We start from the raw sequence: 13346 nt of genomic DNA, 5'->3' as shown, positions 1-13346 counted from the left end.
GAGACAAATTTAGATACAACTCACAGGGAGGCATGGGTGTGGAACAGAGCCAGACAAGAGAGATTTTCAATTTATCAGGATATTTTGGGCATTCTGGTTTTGGTGTGGGTCTATGTGTGTGTGTGTATGTGTGTGTGTGTATGTGTGTGTCTGTGTATGTTTAATCCCTGACTATAGAGTGGTGATATTGATCATAAGCTGTTCAGGAGGTGGATTGAAGGCATAATGACTTTGGTCATTACTGGTTAAGTAGAATTACTACTTTTCTCAAAAGAATAAAACCTTTTCCTTGCAGTTGTCTTCTGAAACCATTTCAGTCAAAATACTGCCACCCAGTGTTTTGATTTGCAGAAGCAAAATAGACCACAGGCTCTTGAAAATAAAGTTTTCCAGAATGAGTAACTCATTTTCTTAGTTATATGCAAATTAGTCCTAATAGACTATAAAATATTTCTTGCTTTAAATGTAGACAAATCCAGCCCATATCTTGCTGCATAGTGCAGAGAAGCTAACCCAGGTGTTGGAATGGTCGTTTTGATTTTTAACATGGATTTAAAAATAATCCTGCCAAGATTCTCAGCCTTACCTGGTTCTGATCTGGCCTTTTCACACGAAGCCCAGGCCCAGGAATTTTCTGAATTAGATTCCTCCCTTAGCTTTCCTGATGAAATCATACTCCAACCTCCTGCACAGCCCACATCTGGAGAAACACCCCTGCGCCCTGCCCCTCACCCCAGGAGTAAGTTCACTCCCAGTGGGCCTTCCTGTCTGGCCACCCCAGGCCAATAACTCAGGTTAGTTTTGATTTTTTCAGGAATGTGTCAGATACCAGGTCCCTACTTCAAAAATTCCAGGGAACATGCATCAGGCTTTCCAAATAATACCTTCTATGCTCATCTAATTAGACAGGAGGGGGAGGTAAAAATTCCCCTCACCTTTTCCATAGAAGGGAAAGGCAGGGGCATGCATATCACCCTGTGCTGGTTAGAAGCTGTTATGTACCCCAGAAAAAGCCATGTTCTTTTTCCTTTTACTACTTTTTTTTAATTATTATTTTTTATTGAGATTGTTCACATACCATACAATTATCCAAAGATCCAAAGTGTACAATCAGTTGCCCCTGGTACCATCATACAGCTGTGCATCCATCACCACTATTAATTTTTTTTTTCAATTTTTAGAACATTTTCATTACTCCAGAAAAGAAAGAAAGACAAAAAAGGAAACTCAAATCCTCCCATACCTCAAACCACCCCCCTCCATGGTTGACTCATAGTATTGGAATAGTACATTTGCTACTGTTGATGAAAGAATGTTAAAATGCTACTAACTGTAGTATATAATTTGCAATAGGTATATTTTTTCCCTATATGCCCTCTATTATTAACTTCTAGTTACAGTGTCATACATTTGTTCTGGTTCATGAAAGAGATGTCTAATATTTGTACAGTTAATCATGGACATTGTCCACCACAAGGTTCACTGTTTTATACATTCCCATCTTTTAACCTCCAACTTTCCTTCTGGTGACATACGTGACTCTGAGCTTCCACTTTCCATCACATTCACACACCATTCAACACAGTTAGTTATTCTCATAAAATGCTATGATCATCTCTGTCCATTTCCAAACATTTAAATTCAACCTGGTTGAACATTCTGCTCATAATAAGCAACAACTCCCCATTCTTTAGCCTTGTTCTATATCTTGGTAACTTATATTTTGTGTCTATGAGTTTACATATTATAATTCGTTCATATCAGTGAGACCCTGCAATATTTGTCCTTATGTGTCTGGCTTATTTCACTCATAGTGACCTCAAGTTTTCTTCATCAACCCACTTTTTTTAAAGACAGTTTTGTTCACACCCCATACATTCCATCCTGAGTAAACAATTGATGGTTCCCTGTACAGTCATGTATTTATGTATTCACCACCATCACCATTATCTATATAAGGACATTTTCATTTCTTCCACAAAGCAGGAGGAAGAGTCAAAGAAGGTAGAGAGACAAAAGAAAAAGAAAAAAAAAAAGAGAGAAAAAAAGATGGGAAGCAACAAAAGGAAGGATAGCATTAAACTAAAGTAGAATAAAGAGTCAGACAACATCACAATGCCAAGAATCCCATACCCCTCCCTTATGTTCCCCTCTTATAGGCATTTAGCTTTGGTGTATTGCCTTTGTTACATTAAAGTAAGCCTAATACAATGTTTCTGTTAATTGTAGTCTCCAGTTTGCATTGATTATAATTTTCCCCCAATACCTCCCTATTTTTAACACCTTGCAAGGTTGACATTCATTTGTTCTCCCTCATGAAAAAACATATTTGTACATTTTATCAAATTGTTGAGCACTCTAGGTTTCACTGAGTTATAGAGTCCCAGTCTTTATCTTTCCTCTTTCCTTCTGGTGTCCCACATGCTCTGACCTTCCTCTTTCAACCATACTCACAGTCATCTTGTTCACAAACTCTGTCATTGTCTGTTCATCAGAGAATATTTTAAACTCTTCATCATATTTGAAGGATAGCTTTGCCGGATATAGGATTCTTGGTTGGCAGTTTTTCTCTTTCAGTATCTTAAATATGATCACACTGCTTCCTTCTTGCCTCCATGGTTTCTGCTGAGAAATCTGCACATAGTCTTATCAAGCTTCCTTTGTATGTGATGGATTGCTTTTCTCTTGCTGCCTTCAGGATTCTCTCTTTGTCTTCGATGTTTGAAAATCTGATTATTAAGTGTCTTGGCATAGGCCTATTCAGATCTATTCTGTTTGGGGTATGCTGCGCTTCTTGGATCTGTAATTTTATGTCTTTCATAAGAGATGGGAGATTTTCATTGATTATTTCCTCTTTTATTGCTTCTGCCCCTTTTCCCTTCTCTTCTCCCTCTGAGACACACATGACATGTACATTCAAGGGTTTGGGGTTGTCATTCAATTCCCTGAGATGTTGCTCATATTTTTCCATTCTTTTCCCCATCTGTTCTTCTGTGTGTAGGCTTTCAGGTGCCTTGTTCTCCAGTTCCTGAGTGTTTTCTTCTGCCTCTTGAGATCTGCTGTCATATGTCTCCATTGTTTCTTTCATCTCTTGTGTTGTGCCTTTCATTTTGATAGATTCTGCCAGTTATTTTTTTCAAACTTTTGATTTCTACCTTATGTACGCCGAGTGTTTTCATTATATGCTTCATCTCTTTCGCTTTATCTTCCCTAAACTTTTTGAATTGATTTAGCAGTAGTTGTTTCAATTCCCATATCTCAGTTGAAGTGTAAGTTTGTTCCTTTGACTGGGTCATACCTTCGTTTTTCTCTGTGTAGGTTGTAGTTTTCTGTTGTCTGGGCATATGGTTTCCTTGGTCACCTCAATCAGGTTTTCCCAGATCAGAAGTGGCTGAGGTCCCAGAAGGAGGAAACATTCAGCACCAGGTTTCCCTGGGGATGTGTCTTAGAAGATTGACACACCCTGTAAGGCCCCAAGGCACTGTACTTTTCCTAACCTCCCCAGCAGGTGGTGCCTGTCAGCCTGTCACTCCAGACAGGTGTAAGGAAGTGTGGCCCCTTTAATTCTCAGCTTTAGTTGTTTCTGGTTTGATTGATTTCCCCCAGGCCCTTGGGGTCTGTTTCTGAATGGAAGGCAGGTAGTAGAGCAGGACACCACCTCTTTCCTCTTAGGGAAGACACACCCCCTAGGGAATTTTCATTTGTATTTAAATAGGTTCTTTGTCTCTCTGACCCCGCAATCTCCACCCTTGTCTGGGTCAGAGCACTGCAAACTGAAAATGGCTGAGGCTTTCTCCACTGCAGAGTGCTGTGAACTGAAAATGGCTGAGGCTTTCTCCACTGAGCCACTCAAATTGAGAGAGAGAAAAAGGGACAGAAAGCCCCCTTTCAGGGTCAGTCCACAGCCCCCAGTTTCACCCATTGGCCAGATATAGCACCCGGTCCTCTAGGCTCCCCCTCCCAAGACAAAGAAGTCCTATGGCTCTTCAAGGTCAGTCATCACTAAAAGCCTCTCTCTGCTTGTTGGAGATTTGCAGCTTCCATTGAGCAGTCCATGTTTGCCAATTAAAACCCCAGTTGGAGCTGGCCTGAGGTATATTCACTTGTTCAGAGAGTGCTGCTCTCTATCTCAGTGAGGCTTTGCAGTTTGTATTGCCATGGGGGGAGGGAGCTCCCAGCTCATGTCCACAGTTTCTACTCACAGATTCCACATGATCTCAGGCATTCCTCCCAATCCAGGTTGGTGTACGATGTGTGAACAGTCACAGTTGTCCCCCACAGTTATTCCAGATCATTTACTAGTTGTTCCTGTTTGTTCATTAGTTGCTTCAGGGGGACTAAATAACTTCCACTCTTCTCTATGCCTCCATCTTCTTCTGTCTCTCCCCATGTTCTTTTAATCCTCTCCTGTGGGTGCAGACCTATTGTGGTGGGGCTTCATGATTAGATTACTTCAATTGAGGAGTCCCAAGGTGGGTCTTAATCCTTTTACAGGAGTCCTTTAAAAGAGGTGAAACCAAGAAAACTCAGAGAAGCCCCAGAGAAGCTGACAGTGACCAGCCACAGAAGCTGAAAGAGGAAGCCATTAAAGTCAGAAGCTGAAAGCAATGAAACCCAGAGAGAAGGACCACCAGACGCAGGTCATGTTCTTTCCCATGTGACTGAGGTGTCCCGGATGCTGGTGGCCTTTCTTCAGAGAAGGTATTGTCCTGTTGATGCCTTCATTGGGACATTTTCATGGCCCTAGAACTATATATTTGTAAGTTAATAAATCCCCATTGTAAACATCAACCCATTTCTGGTATATTGCATTTCGGCAGCTTTAGCAAACCAAAACACACACCAACATCTTTCTCTGAAAATTTTAGGCCTATTCAACTCTTATACTCTGCACAGAGGGTGTTGGACAGAAGTGGGTTTTGCCATCCCCTTTGAAAGTCTCACATGGATGGGCTAGCGCCCCTTTTTAGAAGGTGATGGTAGAGAATGCCTATTATTTTGGGACCCCTGTCAGAACTGCTATAGAAAGAGTCCCACAATAAAGACAGGGAGTTCAGTCTTAGACATGAAGAACCTGGAGGACACCCAGGGAACAGATCATTCTGGACCCTGGAGGGGAAGTAGAAGCTAGAATTTTTGAAGATATCTAGACTCATAAATACATCACCAGTGCTGGTGGACACCACCAAGGATCTTCAGCATGGATGGAAGAATGCCAAGGGTGGAAGTGTTATTTTTTTGGAGGAGGGGGTTGGACACAGGAAGAGGAGACTATGAAGAAGATGGAAAAAGAACATTCAGAGGCATAAAAACAGAGCCAGGAGAGAATTCCTGCATTTCAAGAAGCAAGAGTCAACCACCTCACATGCCACAGGATGGTCACACAGATGATGCCCAATGAAGGCATCAACAGGACAATACCTTCTCTGAAGAAAGGCCACCAGCATCCGGGACACCTCAGTCACATGGGAAAGAACATGACCTGCGTCTGGTGGTCCTTCTCTCTGGGTTTCATTGCTTTCAGCTTCTGACTTTAATGGCTTCCTCTTTCAGCTTCTGTGGCTGGTCACTGTCAGCTTCTCTGGGGCTTCTCTGAGTTTTCTTGGTTTCATCTCTTTTAAAGGACTCCTGTAAAAGAATACACAACAAGGAGTATTCTTCTCTTCAATAGAAGAGCCTATTGCATCTGGTTGCTGGGATGGGGCTCACAGCTTTTTAAAGGATAATATTTTCAGTGGAGTGACATGGATGGAAGCAGAAAAAATGGAAAGTGAATGTGTTCACTCATTCGTTTATTCAACAAATATTTCATAGGGCACTTTCTATGTTTCAGACACTGTTTCAACCACTGAGGATACAGCAGTAAACAAAACAAAGGTCCCATGCATTCCTGTAGCTTACACTGTAGAATTATTTATAGAATACTCTTTAAAGAACCTTGATGAAGGAGGGAAGACAAAAGACAAGGCAGTATCTCAAGGGAAAAAGTGAAGTCAGAGGAAGCATGTTTTGCAGGTTGGTGAGATTTGAGCTTGTTTGTGGCTGAACAGCTACAGGCAGAGAGGAAAGGATAGAGGGGAATGCAAAGGGAGGAAGGAAGGAAAAGAGAGGAACTAATAACACAAAATCCCCCAAGGCCGAGGCCACAGAGTGGTGTGTTTAACCTTAGAAGGGAGAAGGGACATGTATTCTTCCAAGACAGGAAATAATTTGATAGTTTCAATAATTTGATGAGGCACATCTGATGGCCTCATTTTCTCCATAAATTAAGAGACAAGCTAAGAGCAAGCTGAAGAAAATTTGGGGGCAATAATTTGGAAGGACTGTAGCAGGAGGCGGGAAGAAAGCCAAATGGCACAAAGTTACATTAATTTCTTTTTTTTTAAATTTTATTTTGAAATAAATTCAAAGTTGTGGGAACAGTTGCAAAAACAATGCAAACCCCATACACAGAACTCCAGCATACCCTGACCCCCTCCCCCAATACTCCAATCCACCAACTTTAACATGCTGTCACACTGCTATTTCTTTCCCTCCCTCCCTCCCTCCCTATCATCCAACATCTATTGCTCTGTCTTCTGAACACATGAGAGCTAGCTGCTCACACCTTTGAACAAACACTATAATTCACATATACAGTTCCCAAGAACAAGAACATTCTTTTATGCAATCCCATTAAGCGCAGCTAAGAAGTACAAGCGATTCAACATTGATACAAAGCTTACATTCTATATTTCCTTTTTTTTTTCCCCTTATGTCTCAACTGTGTCCCTTTGAGCCTCCTGTCCTCCATCCTCAGATCCCATCCAGGGTCATCCTTGGCATTCAATTGTCATCTATTTAGACTCCTTTTTTTCTTTTCCTCAATTGTGGAAACATATATACAGCTTAAATCTTCCCATTCCACCCCCTCCCTAGCATTCCATTAGTGGGATTAATCACATTTAGAATGTTGCAACGCTATCACCTTCCACCATACATTACTAGAAATTTCCCTTCACCCCAAACAGAAACCCTACACTCATGTCTTAACTCCCTACTGCTCCTTCCCCCACTTCTCAGAACCCATACTCTACTTTTCATCTCTATGGTCATATTCTCTTATAATTTCTTTGTGTTTACTGTGGGGCTTAAAATTAACCTCTTAAATCCATAACAATCTTGTTTTTCTTTGATACCAACTTAACTTCAATAGGACACATAAACTATGTTTCTATACTCTTCCATTCCCCCACCTTTATATAGTTCTTGTCAAAAATTACATATTTTACATTGAGTTCAAAACCTCTGATTTGTCATTAGAGTTTGTGTATTTTATATCATGTAGGAAGTAAATAGTGGAGTTATAATTCAAAGATTATTAACTTCTATTTGTATTCCATTGTGGTCAGAGAATGTGCTTTGAATATATTCAATTTTTGTTGTTGTTGTTGTTGTTGTTTTAATTTATTGAGGCTTGTTTTATGTCCCAGCATATGGTCCATTCTGGAGAAAGATCCATGATCACTAGAGAAAAATGAGTGTCCTGGTGATTTGGGATGTAAGGTTCTATATGTCTGTTAAAATTCTATATATCTCTTTCTCCTTTCTTTGTTTCTCTGTCAGTAGGCCTCCCTTTAGTATCTGAAGTAAGGCAGGTCTTTAATTGGCAAACTCTCTCAGCATTTGTTTGTGAAAAATTTAAGCACTCCCCCAAATTTGAAGGAGAGTTTTGCTGGATAAAGTATTCTTGGCTGGAAATTTTTCTCTCTCAGAATTTTAAATATGTCATGCCACTGCCTTCTCGCCTCCATGGTGGCCGCTGCGTAGTCACAACTTAGTCTTATGTTGTTTCCTTTGTATGTGGTGAATTGCTTTTCTCTTGCTGCTTTCAGAACTTGCTCCTTCTCTTCAGTATTTGACAGTCTGATCAGAATATATCTTGGAGTGGGTTTATTTGGGTTTATTCTATTTGGAGTTCGCTGGGCATTTATGCTTTGTGTATTTATATTGTGTAGAAGGTTTGGGAAGTTTTCCCCAACAATTTCTTTGAATACTCTTTCTAGACCTTCTCTTCGCCTTTTGGGACACCAATGAGTCTTAAATTTGGACGTTTTATTTGATCTATCATATCCCTGAGATCCATTTCAATTTTTTTTTAAAATTTTTTTCTCCATTCTTTCTTTTGTTCTTTCATTTTTTTGTTCTGTGGACCTCTAGGACACTGAGTTGTTGTTCAGCTTCCTCTAATCTTGTATTATGAGTATCCAGAGTCCTTTTAATTTGGCCAACAGTTTCTTTTATTTCCATAAGGTCTTCTATTTTTTTATTTACTCTTGCAATTTCTTCTTTATGTTCTTCTAGGGTCTTCTTTATGTCCCTTATATCCTGTGCCATGCTCTTCTTCATGCTCTTTATATACTGTGCCATGTTTTCATTCCTTGATTGTAGTTCTTTGATTAATTGTGCCAAGTACTGTGTCTCTTCTGATATTTTGATTTGGGTGTTTGGGATTGGGTTCTCCATAGCATCTGGTTTTATCATACTCATTAAGATTTTGTGTTGTTTTTGGCCTCTTGGCATTTGCTTTGCTTGATAGCGTTCTTTCAAGGTGTAAAAAAAATACCACTGTAATTTTTCAGAAATACAAGTTGGTGGCATACACTTTCTCTAACTAACTAGCAGATGGCATCTGTGAGCCACCTATACCCCTCAAGTCAATTCTCTTCAACTTTGTCTTTGTGGTGTGTGGGGAAATGATTCTTGTGGGGTTCAGTTGGTGAACTCAGTTTGGGTGTGTTGTTGGAGCTATCCACCCTGAATGTGGGTCGTGTGTCCAGGTTGCTAGGGAAGCAGGGCAGCTTTAATATTCAAACCTCCCAGGTGTTCCCGGAGAGTCAGTGCTGTTGCAAGAGTCTAAGCCTTAATTTCAGTTTTGCCCCAGATTTTCTCTGTCGCTGACCCACAAACCACCAGCATTGACGTAGCATCCTTGGGTTTTCTGAGTAGGCCCCCCTTCTCAGCTGTGATCTTCCAGGTCCTCTGCTGAGGGAAGGCTGTGCTACATCACAAGTGTGTGCCGTCCCTCAAGGGAAGCCCCAGGCTGCCTGGCCTTGCAGGGGCACTCTCAGCCTGATGCAAAGATGGCTGAATGGGGCATCTCAACCTCCCCCCTTTTCGCACAGTTCCTCCTTCCCAGCTCCAGGACAACTGGTGTGGCTCTGGGTTGTGGGCACAGCCCCAGGCAGTAGTGTCTCCAGCCCGCCAGGGAGCCAGCTGCAAGCAGCAGGGTTTCTTTCTCCTTTTGGCTCTCCCCTCTGCTCCCCTGGCCCTGAGGGAATCTGCAGCGGGCTATCCTCCACGCCAGACACTGAGAGGTTGGCTCAGCCCGCTCCTCCTGTGCTTCACCGTGCAGTTCCCATCATTGCAACTGCAGCTGCTCCTGGGTTTTTCCCTTTTTTTTTTTTTTTTTTAAAGAACCAGTCCATCTCCAAACGCCAACCCCCGGCTTCCCCACACTGCAGCGTGGCTGCAGGACTTTCAGCCGCCTTACTCACTCATTTCAGAATGCAGACTCCTTGTTTCACCAAGCTCACGGTCCCTATGGTTCTAGCAGACCTTGTCCAGCTGGTGCATCACTGAAACCGGTATTCTGGGTCACCGTCTGGTTTTTATCTAGTATTTTTCATGGAGGTGTTTTTTTTTTGCCCTGTCTCATCTAGCTGCCATCTTAGGTTCTCCTGCATTAATTTCTAAGCAGAGCTGTGTCCAGTTAAGCAACAAAAGTATGAGACAGGGAGTTCTTGCATAACTCACCACCTACACGTTTGTCTCACCTTGGGAGCATGTGGAGTCTTCAGAAGAGGAGGGGACACCTCTCCTCTGCTCTGCTCCCCCAGCTTTTGTAAGTATAGCAGATATTTATATGGGAATCAAATTCCAAGACATCAAATGTTCTCTGAGTTTTGATTGTCAAAGAAAACCAATTGTTAGGAAGAGTTTATTGGTCAAGCACTACATTTTATTTACTTTGGCATTTCTTGCTCCAGTGGAAAGCAGCAGCCTATCTGCCCCCGTTTTATCATTCAGCAATATCAATGAATCTGTCTAGTTACCTTTTCTAAATCTTCAGCAATTTGTTTTCATGAGAGTTACTGAATCAATCTACCTTCAAGACCAGCATGCAAAAGCACGGAGAATGGTCAGGTGGATTTTCCACAGTTAAATGCCTCCCATTCCGTTGAACAACCACTTTGACCTTGCCAGAAAAGTCCCTTTTACCTTTTAACTAAAGGCCTGGGTCATACATCCTCAATGAGACGGTCTGCAGCTCCAGACACACCTGACAGGGCAGCGTCCTCAGCCCATAAATATGTGCATTTCATGACAGGGACAGAGCTATCTTAGTCCTAGGTTTCCACTGGCACAGATTTCCAAGGTGGCTGGTGGGACGTTTGCTCACATATTTAGATGGTCCATCTCTAGTGCCTTTACCAAGGGGATGTAGGACAGATGGACGGTCCCCCTGATGACCGGGAGACCCAGCCGAGCCCAGACAGCCCAACTTTCCACTTGGACTTCTTTTCCATGTAACAAAAATAAATTCTGTCTTGTTCAGGGTGCTTCTGTTTGATTTTTTCTGTTACCTGTACCCAAACCTAATCCTGTCTGACCGATCACTTTTGCCTGACATTCATATAGCTATATCAGCTTTCTTTCAATTTGTATTTGCCTGGCATCACTTTTTGTCTTTTTCTGTCCAAACTACCTATGTCTTTAGGTGTAATTGTGTTGGTAAACATCATTTAGTTAAATTAAAAAAAAATCCAATCAGCCTTCATTAATATTTATTGTGATTATTGAGGTATATTGGATTTATTTCACCTCCCTTATTTGGGACTTTCCCTATAGTCTGCTTCTGTTTCTTCTCCCCCATCCACCTCCTTTCCATCCATTTTTGGAAGAGATTTTCTTTTTTCTAATTTCATGTTTCCTCTCTACCCATTGAAAACAAAAGACTCTTTTTTCTTTCCATTAAAATCTTAAAATTTTTATTTAAAACAGTAAAAAAAAAAAAAATCAGTATCTCTGTCCTCCTCCAAATTAGTATGAGGAAGTAGGATATTTAAACTCCAACCATACTTTCTTATCTTATGTGTAATCCCAGTGAAGTTATTTTTCTTCCTTTTCTTTTTTTAGCAGCCTCTCCCCTAAAATAGGCACTAAATCACTGTCATATGGCCAATGTTGGTTTGGATATATTCTGCATGGTTATATATTTATTTGTTCACCATTCCTTTTTGGATTTTAGATCTCCGTTGAAGGACACTGCTTAGTGAAGGTACATTTATGGTAAATTCAGTCTTTGTTCATCTCCAGTTCAGATCAGGTGTTGCAAGCTTTCAGGCTCTGGGTTTCAGAGCTTATATTGTTTCAGAGCTTATATTGTAATTGTGGATAGTGAGCTCATGTAAGTTGTGGGAATCTATGAGGCCTGAGATGAGGATGCATTCCTTCAGCGAGGGTTTGCTTTTGCTTCTCCTGGGTGTTCTGGGGTACAGTCAACCAGAGATGCTTATTGCAGAGAAGCTTATTACTGCAAAGGAGAGGCTGAACCTGCTTATAATTGTGCCTAAAAGTCTCCCTGAGTGCCTGTTTGTTGCTCAGATGTGGCCCTCTCTCTAACTAAGCCACCTTGGCAGGTGATCTCACTGCCCTCTCCCCTCCCTGGGACCTGATTCCCAGGGGTGTAAATCTCCCTGGCAACGTGGGATATGACTCCCAAGGATGAATCTGGACCCAGCACTGTGGGATTGAGAACACTTTCTTGACCAAAAGGGGGATGCAAAATGAAATGAAATACAGCTTCAGTGGCTCAGAGATTTCAAATGGAGTCAGGAGGTCACTCTGGTGGACATTCTTATGCACTATATAGATAACCCTTTTTAGGTTTTAATGTATTGAAATAGCTAGAAGTAAATAACTGAAACTATCAAACTCCAACCCAGTAGCCTGGACTCTTGAAGACGATTGTATAACAATGTAGCTTACAAGGGGTGACAGTGTGATTGTGAAAGCCTTGTGGCTCACACTCCCTTTATCCAGTGTGTGGATGGATGAGTAGAAAAATGGGGACAAAAACTAAATGAAAAATAGGGTGGGATGGGGGGGATGATTTGGGTGTTCTTTTTTACTTTTATTTCTTATTTTGATTATGATTCTTTCTGGTGTAAGGAAAATGTTCAAAAATAGATTGGGGCGATGGATGCATAACTATATGATGGTGCTGTGAACAGCTGATTGTACATCATAGATGATGTATGGTATGTGAATATATCTCAATAAAACTGAATGTAATTAAAAACAACAACAAAAAACACTGTCGCTTGGTGGAGGAGATTGGTGGATGCCTTAGATTTACCACACTGGTTCCCAGACTTTTGTGGGGTATGTTATTCAAATCCCTAACAATACCAAAGCATTTAAATGGGTATGTGTTTATTTTATTAAGCATTTCTTGGTATGCTGTTGAAGGAGGTTTTTCAGGCTATCTAGGCTGTGATATATTTAGAAATGGAAGTCTTTTTTTTCTTCATCATGGTGGGTTTATGGGTGATTTATTTTCTTCTCTAATAGTCATAATTTCTAAATGCTTGATAAAGGGTATATATTACTTTTAAAACCAGAAAACATTTAAATGTGATTTTTAAAAATTTCCATAAATGGGCTTTAACAAAATGACATAAGCAGACCTCTTCTTAATAGCCCACCGGATACTCTCAGAGACTCAGGGATTAGTTTGCAAGAATGGGAAGGTGTGCTGAGCTCTCTTTCTGACCTTGTTTAATTCCAGGACACCTTGCAATTAAGAGGCTGGGTCACCAGCTTAATTGGTGCCGGGTCTTATTTATTTATTTAGTTATTTTTGAGATATTTACATTTTTTAAATTTTTAATTCATTTTTATTGAGATATATTCACATAACATGCAGTCATACAAAGTGTACATTCAGTTGTTCACAGTACCATTATATAGTTGTGTGTTCATCACCAAAATTAATTTTTGAACATTTTTATTACCACAAACACAAAAACAAGAAGAATAAAAATTAAAGTGAAAAAGAATAATTAAAGTAAAAAAGAACACTGGGTGCATTCCCCGCCCCCACCCCCCACCCCCCATTTTTCTACTCCTCCATCCATACACTGGACAAAGGGGAGTGTGGTCCATATGGCTTTCCCAATCCCATTGTCACCCCTCATAAGCTACATTTTCATACAATCGTCCTCAAGATTCAGGGGTTCTGGGTTGTAGTTTGATAGTTTCAGGTATTTACTGCTAGCTATTCCAATTCATTAGAACCTAAA

This window comes from Choloepus didactylus (assembly GCF_015220235.1).
Source record: "Choloepus didactylus isolate mChoDid1 chromosome 12 unlocalized genomic scaffold, mChoDid1.pri SUPER_12_unloc1, whole genome shotgun sequence".
Taxonomy (NCBI): domain Eukaryota; kingdom Metazoa; phylum Chordata; class Mammalia; order Pilosa; family Megalonychidae; genus Choloepus; species Choloepus didactylus.
The sequence above is the reverse complement of the archived record's forward strand: the minus strand, read 5'-3'. Positions refer to the sequence as shown.